Source organism: Schistocerca piceifrons, chromosome X (assembly GCF_021461385.2).
Source record: "Schistocerca piceifrons isolate TAMUIC-IGC-003096 chromosome X, iqSchPice1.1, whole genome shotgun sequence".
In the NCBI taxonomy this organism is placed as follows: Eukaryota; Metazoa; Arthropoda; class Insecta; order Orthoptera; family Acrididae; genus Schistocerca; species Schistocerca piceifrons.
In genome coordinates, this window is record NC_060149.1 from 90158327 (window position 1) to 90172488 (window position 14162).

Genomic DNA, 14162 nt, shown 5'->3' on the forward strand with positions numbered 1-14162 from the left:
GTTCCGTATACCTAATAGTTTCCCAGAGCTTGGTTACTCTAAGCAATAAGCATTTGTGTGAGGTATATCAATGACTATATATGGTCCATTATAAACAAATTTAAATTTAGAGATTTCGTTGTCTATCTCGTTCGATTTCTCATGAGCTTTTACAAGTACTAAGTCTCTGATTGCAAACTTAGCAAAACATGCTTTAGCGTCATGACGACGTATGCGTGCATCGTCTCTTAGCTTCATTACTTCTCGCAAACGATCTTTTTTTCACACCGATATTAATGTCAATCTGTGGAGGGAATTTGATTATCTCTTCCACAAGTCCCGGTTTGTCTGAAAACACACTCTTATTCCTCATTATCTCTTCATACAGGCCTCGTCTTTGTTCGTGTGTTACGTTTGACACAGCGTCTACAATACTTTCCACTTCACTTTCTACACTATTGTCAACGCCGAGATTCCTCACATTACAGTAGTTCAAATTCATACCTACATCAATACCATCCGGCCAGTTAACAATGTGTATAGGCTGGTATTGCCTATGCACACCGTCTCCTGCCTCGTCAAAGCTAACTACCATTGTTTTATCTTGTGACGTACATGTCAAAGTTTTGCTTTCGCAATTAATCACTGCACGGTACTTTAATAGCCAATCTAACCCGATAATTACTTCCGTAGTTAAGTCTGGCACGACGACAAACTCTTGTTCAAATCGTGCCCCACATATCTCGAAGTTGACAAAAATCTGTTTTGTGACTGGTTTATTGGCCTTCCCAGTAGCACCGATAATTTTCACTCCTGTTACTGACGTAACTACGATGCCGGGTCTGTCTTTCAATAACTCAAATATTTTCCCAGATACAGCAGTCAATTCTGCACCGGTGTCAATCAACACGTTTAGTTGTAGGTCGTGCATATTAACAGACACTACTACCTGTCTACACTTGTCCTCGACTGTTTCTTTATTTTTCCACAGTAAATCCTCGTCTATATCCAGGTCATTCCAGAAAAAACCATCCGGCTTTGATCCTAAATCCGGCTTATCTGGCGGCCTTTTCAACTTCTGTTCACATACAGTTTTAATTTCAGCACGTTTGTCCTGAGGCTTAGTCTGTAGCTTCGCCTCCAATACCGAAACCTTTTCCTGTAACTCGTCAACTAGTGAGTGTTGCTTTGCTATCAATTCACTAATTGTCACCTTCGTTGATTCCTCTTTGGTCAGATTGATCTCATCTGCAAATCTACCTGGAGGAATGTGGCCAGTAGTACCTGCAATTACTTCCTTTAGATCTGCGCAACCCACAGTGCTATCGTCTGACCGTATAATGTCAGCTCTAACCTCATACACGCTCTAATCTATGTGCTTTTCTAACAGTTGTGTCCGGCTATCACTAAAATTTTCGTAATCTTTCTCCTTAATACTCTCGCAATGTTTAAACTGGAGGTTTGCGTCGGATGGGTCGGCTACTTCTACCACTACAACTTTCGGTAAGGTCTGCCGGTTAGGGCCAGAACTTTCCGTTACTACTTCAACATCTAACTCCTGCGGGACGAAACACGACGAATCTTGCTCGTGCTCCCCATTAACATCAACTGTTTCTGGTAAAGTCTGCCGGTTAGGGCCAGAACTTTCTATCATTTCACAAACACTATCTTCCTGCGGGACGAGACACGGAAAATCCTGCACGCGCTCCCCATAAAAACTTCTCCCATACAGGCCCCTATAATCTCTTAGTTCGTCGTATAAGCGACCGAACTGCCTCAACCAGGCCTCATCCCTCTCTGCATCCCCTCGCTCGATGACGGACGTTTTATCCGACATCTGATCTTCTCTCATCACTTGCGAATCATTCTTGAACTCAATCTCCAGTTCCGCTGTGGGTATTACAGCTGCCACTTTATAATCGATTTCCGGAACACTACTTAAATTGTTCTCACTGACAGTGAATGTACTTTCTACTGCCGTGTATACAGCTGATCTACTACTTGTGGGCGCACTCTTAACACTGGCACACTCTCCCTCCGTTGATTATTCCATACGGAATTTTCATAACGACGACACCAGGGTTTTCTATTGTTATTGGGCCTCCAAAATTTCTCCACGCCCGGTCGGCCCCTCACCGGCGCGGCTAATGGTTTCCCTGTCTCGTCCCAGCAGATACGCTCCCCGGATGCTGCTGAGGCGGCTGATCACATCCTCTGGCGTTATTACTATTCTGCGAAGCCCGTATTACGCTAGGATGATACTGGTTTCCGTCATTCCTGTTATTATTTGCATTGTACCGATTGTCATTACGGCCCGAACCACTATTGTTATTGCTGCCATAGTTGCGGTATGCATTATTCCCATGGTTATCGTTGTTGTGGTTTCCGTTGTTGTTACCACGGCCTCTACCACTGCCGCGAGTATTGCGCCAATTGTCCTCGTCCTCAACTCTTTCCAGGAAATCATTGATTGTCTTGTAATTGCTTCCTACGTAGCGTTTTGTATCATCTGGAAGCTTCTTGTAGAGTTCCCAGACTATTTCGGATTCCGTGCGGCGATCACGCAAATATTCCAACTTGCAGATCTAGCCCTCACAAAACTCCTTCATCGAGCCGCGCGAATTCGCATCGAAAGGCCTCGATACGACAAATTCGCGCCAGACACTTTGCTGTTTTTGCTCTGACCAGTATTCAGCCAGAAACAAATTTTTAAACTCGTCAAAAGTCAGGTTCGTAATGTTGAGGTTTAAGCCCCAACGCTTGGAATCACCAGCCAACACATCAATAACCGCATTAACTTTTCTCTCATTAGTCCATGATCTGGGTAAAACTCTTTCACAATTTTTAATGAAATCCGTCGCGTGTATACCGCCTTTTTTCAAGGGGTCGAACCGCTCCTCTTTCGTCAACAATTCCGAACTATGTGCACAGATTGGCACATAGCTCTGTTTTTCGTCAAGTTTCTTTTCTAATTCCGACACTCTTGTAATTACTTGGCAAGTGGTTGTAGCAAGCGTTTTTACTTCCCTTTTTTTTCTCTTCACAGGTATTAGCGTGCTTCGTCACTTTGGTATCTACTTCGGATACTAAGGCCTTTAAAGTTTCCACCTTCTTTTGATCCTCTTTTTTCACTAATTGAATTTGTTCCGTCACCTTATTCTCGATGATCGGAGCAACTGCTTCTCCTACACTTTTCTCGATTCTGCTAATTTCGGAATAAAAACTAGTATTTATGCTCGCAATTTCCGCCTGAACGCCTATCATTTCCTGTTTAAGATTACCGATTTCAGTATTAATCACAACAATATCTTCTTTGATTTTATCAACTTTTGTGTTAACAACTCCAACATTGTTGTTAACAACATTAATAGCTTTGTTCTGATTGTCTAGCTTTCGCACAATTTTTTCAGACTGAGCTTCTTGCTTGGCAGCCTGAGCTTCTTGCTTGGCAGCCTGAGCTTCTTGCTTGGCAGCCTGATCTTCTTGCTTGGCAGACAGAGCTTTAATTTCTGCCGATTGACTCTTGATTTCGTTAATCAAAACATTCAATAAATCAGTTAAATTCACAGAAACTACCGGCTTTACTTCCGTAGCGGCTTCCTGTTTAATTGTCCCCCCGTATTCGTCATCAAGGGATTCAGATTTGATTTTCACTTCCGATTCCGAAACATTTTCTGAAGTATGGAATTCCATTTCTGCTCTTTGTTGCGTTTCGGCGGTCGCATCTTTCATGCTAGCCGCCTGCCCCTGAACAATGGGTACCGCGGTGCGCGTTTCCTACTGTTCGACCGATTGTTCCGTATCCAAGTCTACCAAATTTTGGCAATTGTTGCCTTCACTCATTTTAATAATTTTCAATATAAATGCCAAATCTCTAATCAAATTAGGATTCTTCACACTAATATTCTCGTTGACGTATCGACCATTTCATAACCAGTACTTTGTTACGAGATTTGCACAATGCAAAATTCGTGTCCAGAACAACCTCAAATCTGAAGATTGTCCTGTCACCAGGTCGCCACGTGTAACCTCCCCCTCACTTATCGACCTTAATGACAGTGAAAAATTAAACCGCGTGTACCTAATGGAAATTTCGGAAAAGCAATCGTCACCGAAGTCAATTTGTCGGTAAAGAGGGAGGAAAGGGTTACATCTAAATGAAAGGAAAAATGCAAATGAAACTGGTGGAAATTAATTTTGAAAAGCGGTAAAGTTAATAAAGAAAGTAAATGTGCGGCCGTTACGTTAACAATTAACTAGCGGTAATTAGATATTTGAGATTTGGGGGAAATTACGCTCGCCAGTCCTAAGGACAATTACTATAGTAACTGAAAAAAGAAAGGTTATTACACATATAATTAGCACTAGAAGCGTGGCAACTAAAGGTTGACACGTTTAGTGTGAAAACTGAAGGTTTGTCAGAAGTAATAAATTTCGCTACACTCTGACTTAATTTAGCAAAAGAATTAATAAAACCGGAAAATCGAAAGTTAATTTAGTGACTGAAGTTAATAGTGAGCTCTCTTTCTGAAGCACATCGAAATTCAGTAAAATACGGTTAGTCTTGGACTACCTCAACAATCATTTCAAAACCTACTTGAATCTACGCAATTCAGAAATAAGAGATTTAACTTTGAACTTGAATTAAATGATTCTGAACAATTAACAATAGTAAAATTTAGTACGTACCAACCTGAGCTGCAGTCACAGGTAACTAAAATACGGTAACAAAACTCGCACTCTTAATTTGTGCTTGTGTAATCTAAATATTGTAGCCAGCTATGAATACCTTAACTGAACTTTGAAATTAAAGCAGTGAAATCGAATGATGCTGGCGTTTGAATTTCAACGACACTCGGGCTCATTTCGGAAAAGGAAGGGACCCTGCTTGGCAATGCAATTGGGACAATGAGCAACAAAGGTTCATGCTAAGTTGCTGTAATTTTGTGATGCAACAATTTTAAAAGTTTGAAAAGCTGAGGTCTGCCATACAGTTCTAAAACTTTACGTGCTTCCAGTCTTCCTTGTTGGCTGATTGAAGGTTTGAAGCCGTCGATCGAGGAGGTGGCGACAGTCACTCATTGTCGGCCGCTGCTGTTGCAGAAGTTGGATGTTGGCGCGCCTTCTTCTCGACACGGTCAACAGACGAAACGGGCTCTTGTTGTGCGCCAGCTAATGCTTCCCGTCCGCGACACCATGTCAGAAACTATCATCGCAAGTCGAGCGCAATTACATGCTGCCAAACCCCGAAAGCGCGGCAACTCGCGGGGGCTTCACACAACACACCTGCTCCACTGCACCACCCCAGCCAGACTCTCTCTGCTCTGCCCGCGCTCCACGCGACAGAGTTAACACTACCAAAGATCCTAAACACTTTGGTTCTCCACACGACCTATCGATGTATTCGTTCGATAACATAGTTTTCCCTAGGCCAGACCCATCGTATAAATACAAATAATATTCACAAACAAACCAACATAAATGCATAAATATATACATATACAAACAGTAAAACAATTACAATATATAAAGAGACAGAAATGTCATATCTTCAGGTGACAAAATAAGAAAAAATCTATAGTACAATAGATGGAAATTGAAGGATATGCATTTCCGGCGTTACAAGAGCACAAAGTTCCATTAAACTGTTCCCATCTTAAGATGTTAATAAAATGCCGTGTGACGAGGGCCTCCCGTCGGGTAGACCGTTCACCTGGTGCAAGTTTTTCGATTTGACACCACTTCCGTGACTTGCGCGTCGATGAGGATGAAATGATGATAATTAGGACAACACAACATCCAGTCCCTGAGCGGAGAAAATCTCCGACCCAGCCGCGAATCGCACCTGGACCGTTAGGACTGACATTCTGTCGCGCTGACCACTCAGCTACAGGGGGCTGACATCTTAAGCTGTTGACAATGATGGAGCCAGTAACAATATATAATACATATTGCTGAAACCTCCAGTTTTGTCTCAAGCTGGGGTTGAGACGGGACAGAGTCACCTGTGTTATTTCGTTCAAGTATTTTGCTAGTTGAAGTAATTTCTGATCAGAGGGCTTTCGACGCGTTTGATAATGGAAAACGTTTTTATAAATAAATAAATAAGGCAATTTTCTGCAAAACTATGGGAAACGTTAGACCCACCACAAAATTAACTTAGTCACTCTCTGTGATGAGAGTTACAGCGCAAAAGATTATATTGATAGTTCAAATAAAGGTTACCTCCTTGACGGAAGATGAGACAAATGGCTTGCAGATTCTCCGCTCAAAATGTATGCATACCATACAGAGGCAGGTGCCACCACATGAGACACGTTCAATGGTAAAAAGCGTGCATGGATGCAGCCCAAAACCGTCCACCAGTAAAAACACCTGGGTGCTGTATCTTCATGGGATTGTAAGGGGTGGACAGACGTAAATGATAGTCCTGCACGCAGGGATGGCGGTTGACGAGGAGATTGTTCCTAACGTATCTGAGTTCGACGAAATACACACATAAAAAAAAAGTTTTGCGTCACCCTGGTACCCACAACTCCTTAAGACAGAGGGTGACTGTGGATATTGTATCACAGACACAGTCCCTTTGACTGTTCAGAGATATCACTAAACCCGCCCAAAGATGTAAACAACCACGCATGAGCAGCGCCTATTAGACAGTTCCAGTCATTCCAGCAGGAAGGAGGTACACAGCTCGTGTCGTCTGAGGTTCAACCATGCCTAGACCATCAATACCGCGGTTCAATCACGTCCGCATTGTTACTTTGCACCAGGAAGGACTCTCAACAAGGGAAGTGTCCAGGCGCCTCGGAGTGAAACAAAGCGATGTTGTTCGGACATGGAGGAGATAAAGAGAGACGGGAACTGTCAATGATATGCCTCACTCAGGCCGCTCAAGGGCTACTACTGCAGTGGATGACCGCTACCCACGGATTATGGCTCGGAGGAACCTTGACAGCAACGCCACAATGCTGAATAATGCTTGTCATGCAGCCACAGGACGTCATGTTACGACTCAAACTGTGTGCAATACGCTGTATGATGCGCAACCTCATTCCCGAAGTCCATGGCGAGGTCCATCTTTGCAATCATGACACCATGCAGCGCAGTGCAGATGGGCCCAACAGCATACCGAATAGACCGCTCAGGATTGGCATCACGTTCTCTTCACCGATCATTGTCGCATATGCCTTCAACCAGACAATCGTTGGAGACGTGTTTGGAGGCAGCCCGGCCATGCTGAACGGTTTAGACACACTGTCCAGCGAGTGCAGCAAGGTGAAGGATCCCTGATGTTTTGGGGTGGCATTATGTGGGGCCGACGTATGCCGCTGGTTGTCATGAGAGGCGCCGTAACGGTTGTACGATACGTGAATGCCATCCTCCGACCAATAGTGCAATCATATCGGCAACATTTTGGTGAGGTATTCGTCTTCACGGACGCGCCCCCATTGTTCGCATCTTGTGAATGACTTCCTTCAGGATAACGACATCGCTCGACTTGTGTGGCCAGCATGTTCTCCAGACATGAGCCCTATCTAATATGCCTGGGATAGATTGGAAAGGGTTGTTTATAGACGAATTTACACACCAACCACCCTGACGGATCTACGCCGAATTGCCGTTGAGGAGTGGTACAATCTGGACCAACAGTGCCTTGGTGAACTTATGAATAGTATGCCACGACGAATACAGTAAGCTTCAATGCAAGAGGACGTGCTACTGGGTATTAGAGAGACTGGTGTGTACAGCAATCTGGACCACCACCTCTGATTATCTGGCTGTATGGTGGTACAATATGCAATGTGTGGTTTTCATGAGCAATAAAAAGGGCAGAAATGATGTTTATGTTGATTTCTATTTCAATTTTCTGTACAGGTTCCGGAGCTCTCGGGACTGAGGTGATGCAAAACTTTTTGTTGATGTGTGTATGTTATGATGATATGGTAAAGTAATTTAGATATATGTGTTGTGTCGATCAGTGGTTAGAGCGAAGCTGGTCTGAGAATTTCCAGGAGATTGCATTTTAAAGATGGTGAGGACATCCGTCAGTGCAGCAACCACAGCATAGTATGCACAAAGAACACTGTGTGTGTCGTGCTCACACGCTGACATTTCTGAGGCTGCCTTTTAGAGGGGGCTATGTTAGATTTTGGTAACGAAGCAATGGATCTTTAAAAGGGCCCCTGCTGACGTGAAGTAGCCGAAGGCCGATTGAAATTGGTGACCAAGGAGTAATGGCATCAGTAGCATCGTGGCAACATGTACCAGTTTAGGGGCAACATATGTGTTCACATAGGACACATGTTATAGTTCGTTCATGCTACGGTAGACATGGCAGCAAACATGGTGGCATATCGAATGTAAAAGCCGGCGGTAAGCTAGTGCTGTGGTGTGGTGTGTAGTGCCCGTGAAGTCGATCCCTAAGTAAGGATGGTACTGATGGGAAGTTGGTCTGGCGCCAGAACCTCGAGTCCACATCCAATATACATCATCATCGACTTGCGGAAGTTAGACATGCTACCCTAAATATTTCCATACTGCTGGATCCAGTGAATGACGTCGTAGAGTTCCGGTTGTGGAGTCGGTGACAAGTCGGAGATCATCTGCATGCGTCCTACAGCGATAGGTATAATTGCACAAGGTGAGACCCTGTAGGCGACTCATAAGACCCACAAAAAGGGGCTCCAGTGGGATGGCATATAGTAGCTTGGACATGGAGTGTCGTTGACACACAGGACAGCACATATGAATTGATCCAACAAGTCTCCAATTGACATGGACTATGGAGACAGGGGGACCAGTAACCGGCAAATGGTGTCCACAAAGAGCAACAGGAAACCCATACAAGTCGCGACTGTGAAGAGGAAAGGGTGTCGATCACGATCCAATACACTTGTAAAATCAATGGAGTTCAGCACTGCACGGAGCCGACAGACCACATCTCTCACAATGAGGTCACTTCATTCCCCCAAAGCCATTTGAAGGGTAGACCTACAACCACGTGCAGTCTGTTCTGGAAAAAGGACTGTTGATAAGACAGTGTGTACGTGTACAACTAAGAAGTGAGCATAGATTTTACAATCCGTGTTCATAAATGTAAAGGGCTGATATGTACAGACATTTGTCCCTCTCGATGGCTTAGGCATTGGTACAAGAGCGCCAACGACAAATTCGGGTGGTATCTGAAAGGACAGAGTAAAGAGCTCCTGAGGTATCTTCCACCCAGTGAGGGAGCATTAAAGTTGTGAACACTCTGTAGAACTCTGGCTGAAGACCATCTAGTCCGAACAATTTGTTCTTTGTCCTCTTGTCAATCATGTCCTCCATATCATCTGCAGTGATCACATACATCGTTGGTGTTTACTCCAGTCCGCTCAGGAGTGGGAACATAGGTCGTCAGGAATTGGCGCCGCCATTGGAGCGTCGTCGTAAAAATGGTGGTAATGGTTGGCGAAGGCAGGCGCCACCATTGCCTGTGTTGTGTGGCGAATACCATCAGAGGTGGTGACGTTAGAAACGAAGAGTCGACATCGACGACGATGATCAGATGCAGCGTTAACTGTGGACGGCATTTCCTTGTGTAGAAGGTCCTGTCGACGCAAGCGCACCACGATGCCGTTCAGTTTATCACGTTGGAGGGTGAGGAGACGATCTCTAGTACGGTGGCATTCAATATGGACGTCAGGTGATAACAGGAGCTAATTGAGCTCATGAAGGATAGTGTAATGAAAGTTGGTGGTGTCCCGATATCACATTGCAGCTTCTTTGCCATACTGCATGAAGATCGTTTATATTTCAGGGTTTGCACATTTGAGCCACCAGTGCTACGTGGATGTGCTCTGCGGGAGATAATTTTAGTAGGATTCCCATATAGTTACATTATGTTGTCGGAGGGGCAGGTCTCCAAGTACTGCCGTGTTACACTTCGAGAACCCTTTGCTGTAGGGTAAGTCACGTGATATGGTGAATCGGGTGAAATGGTGAATTGCTTTAATTCTTTACTGGTTAAACAGATGTCTCTGTATGTCTGCATGCCAACAGTCTCTGATCATCTGTGCAGTGTGCACGTTGCGGCGGAGCGGTTCTTTCTGTCCCTTTACGACGAACCTGCACCAACCTGGGAAGCCGAGCGAAACCTACTGTACTTCGACGTGAAGCAGGCTGCAACTAAAGTCACTAATCTACGTTTCGGGAGAAAATTTTCACAACAAATGAAAGGTTGGAAATTTTGTCCTCAATTTATATATTCGGAAACTTAGGTGAACAAGTATCACTGCCAAGCCCGTGCTAGTCTTAACACAGTCACTCGCAAATCCTTTCACTCAGGTTAGCAAGTTTATGGTGTTGCATTTCCCGAAAACGTAATAGCTACAAAAATACTGATTGTTTTTGACTGAGAATGCTCGCCAAATATTAAGTCTGTCGGTACCAAATGCAGTCACAGTTTTTTAGCCACCGACATGCCCAATACGCCACGCGGAATTCATGTTTTTTCTCTTCACAAAATTCACTTAAAAATTCCGAAATTTCTACACGCCCATCGAAATAATTATGCCGTCACTTTACCACACTTTTGACGTATGAAACACTGCTAGATCTGGCAACTTATCGTTTCCATCGGAACTACTACTACACGCGTCCGAACTGTTTCATGGCTGGGCTCCGACGCTTCTCTAGAATACTCTAAGTCTTCTCTACAAGCAGAGAATGGCACGCGAAGAATATTGCTTTACCATTGGTCAGTTTACTCAACAGCCAATAGCACAACAACATTCTCCCTCGTCAATCCGCGCTTTTCATCAATAACCAATCGCAAAATAGTAAACCCAACGACTGCACTTTTTACCGACGTAATTATCTAATATGCTGAAGTTTTGTTTATGCATAGAGTTATTTACTATTGTTATTTATACCTGAATTAACTTTCCCTTTGCCATAAATTTACTTTACAAAGCTATTCTACAAAAATCCCCTTTGTCCATATCCATACTTCTTCGAAATATTCCCACACTAAATCCTACTACATAACTCGTTAAACAATTATCTTCATATTAACCTTAAACCACACTCACGCATCATTCATACTGCTAAAACACATTTATAACATTTTACTTACACATAAATATATAATAACACTTATGAAAATACCAAAACAGTTTATGAAAAGCATTCTATTACTTTAGTGCACTCTAGTGGGCACAATCGAAACTAAAATCACAATCCCCCTATCCAATATTGTCCTCTATTGGCTGATACATAAACTAAGTGCACGTCCAGTCTCGCGTCACCATCTGTCACTATCCAGCTCTGAGACACATCTCCCACTTAACCGCCTCCAAGGCAGGATCGTTATACGGCGCTACGCCTCACATCCCCTATGATTACAAAATTTGATTCCAAAAAATTTTAAAATTATACTAATATCGATCCTGACTTAAAATTACAAAATATTTCACAAAATATTCTCATTCTTATAAACTAAGATCACAAATTTCTTACTTCGGACTTGGCAGTCTCTAACTAACCTAGTCTAAAATCTTTAATTTCTTTTATAACAATCCTCTCTTACTTGAAAACATGTTTGCAAAACTGTCAAAAGCATTCCTAATTTTTAATAACTTTTTACATTTACTTTTTAATGTCTTTTTTCAGGCACTGCGGTTGGTGTCCTACTATTTAGTAATAGTATTTTGTCCTACCCTAAAAAAACTGACATAACTATCGCCTCTTTATCACATATTTTTCCGTGAGTCTTGAGTATGGCACCTTGCATTGTAGCGTCCATAACACACCTCCGTTCTCCACTTATTGGTCCCTCCATGGTTTACATGGATTGCTGTCCCTGAAACCATACTTCTGTCTAAGCCTACTTCCTTTATATACATCCTAATATACAATTACTTATAGTATAGGAGATTATTTACATTTTTTACTATTTGGTTTAGCTTGAATTCAAATGAAAGTAGATTAACAGAGTATTGCTTACTCAAATCAGCAAGATCAAATCTGTTCGAAAATCTTTTCTAAAATTTACTTCTTTTCCAAAAACTTAATGAATATAAAAGAACTAGTTGCTATTGCAAGCAAAGGTTATATTAATTTTTTTCTGTTTAACTTTCACTCCACTTGAAAATATTTAATGGTAAAAAACACATTTGCTATAAAGCAATTATTTACAAACATTTTTATAGTACATAGTTACCACTTTTTATGTAGTGTCTCTTTTCATCACTTCTTCCTCATAGTTTCACCACTATGTAACAGAAATCAAAAATTGTATGTACAAAATATACATATATTTTCCACATTCATTCAAACTCCACTTGCAAGAAATATTCTTCATCTAGATCTCCTTTATTAACTGCCCTTGTCACGTCCGGTTATTCTCATATTTGTACATGTCACTCAGCCTTCAATCACAAACTGACCACCATCTCTCTCACCACAAAACTTACTTCATCTTAATCCCATGACTCCATCTTACACCTACAAACACACCTTCCCTGATAGAGAAGAATATTACAGAAGATAGATTCAGCTCAGAATGATTAGAAGAGGAAGACTGGAAATACGAAAAGAAAATGAAATAGCACTGCCAGTAACTTGAGCACCTAGCATTGCATAGGTTGCAATGCCCTCTGAGGCCTCCAAGCTTAATTCACATCTACCTCAGGATTAATGTATCTTTTTAAATCAATAGTATTTCTTAAACCCATTGGTTTCCCCGACTTCCAGTACACTAATCTATATGCATTTGGGTGTGGTTTTTCAGTAATTCTAAATGGACCCATACATTCATCAGTGAACTTTTTCGTCTCTGCTGTAATCTTTTTTGATTTCTAACTGAGAAATATAACCACCATCGGAAACTTAACCGAAAAAATGAAATTGCTGGAATGGACTGGCTACATTTATTCTTAAAAAGAAATCAGGAACTCTCAATCCGCAAATCGGAAGGAGTTTCACAAGCACGGTCAAGGGGTTTAAGTACGAAAAACGTTTCAGACTATTTTTCATTGCTGCAGAACATCTTGATAGAGCATAACCTCCTTGATAAGCCTGGAAATACATTCAACGTAGATGAGTCTGGACTTCAGCTGAATAATAGACCAGGTTACGTGTTGGCAGCAAAGGGGTCTAAGAACGTTCCAGCGATAACATCCGGTGAAAAGTGTGAAATCACATCTGTAATCGCTTGCTGCAATGAAGATGGCATGTTTTTACCCCCATCTTGTGTTTTGAAGGGAAAAAATGAAAAGGCCGAGTACAAGGACGGTATGCCGTCGGGTTCCATAATATTAATGCCATAAAAGTCGGCGTACGTAACAACTGATATTTTTCTTCTGTGGCTAAGGAACCATTTTGCACCGAGGAAGCCTGAGGGAACAGTCGTGATTATTTTGGATGGACATAGCTCTCATTGCAGCAGCGTGGATACATTAGAGTTTGCAGAAGAAAAAAATCATAATTTTGCTCTGTCTACCTAGCCACACCACACACTATCTACAGCCGCTAGACAAGAGTATTTTTAAAGCTCTGAAATCCTATTATTACAATGCTTGCAATTCGTACATTAAAATGAATCCAAATAGAAAAATTTCCAGACTAGTGTTTGGGGGACTGCTTACAAAGGCATGGGTACAAGAAGCTACGGCAGAGAATGCAATATCGGGCTTCAGAAGCACAGGAATCATCCCGTTTAATCCTGATGTCATCCCCGAATACACGTTTTTAACATTAGCTTCAGATCAACATCAGGAAAACAACGAACGACATGAAAACAGACATACTTCACATCGATCAAGTTGTTCGCACTAGCAGGAGATACCCAATCCCTCGGAAGAAGCAACTGCAGACGTAGATAACGATCAGGGACTTGAACACATACAAGCTTCACCACAACTGGGTTGTTCGCAACGGGAGGAAAATCCACAGGAAAGCATGCAGTATGCATCAGAAGCAACAGATACGACCTCGACAGTGGCAACAGAAGAATCTCAAATAACCCCTGGCAAACTCTAGGTCCATATTTCGCCGATACCAATCCTAGACATAGTTGCATCTGCAAGGAAGAAGTTCAGAGCTTTAGCTGAGGTTTTTACTTCTCCAGGAAACATCAACAACCTGCGAAACAGAAAACGACAAAATGAGTGAGTGAAGAGTAGAGAAAATACTAAAAA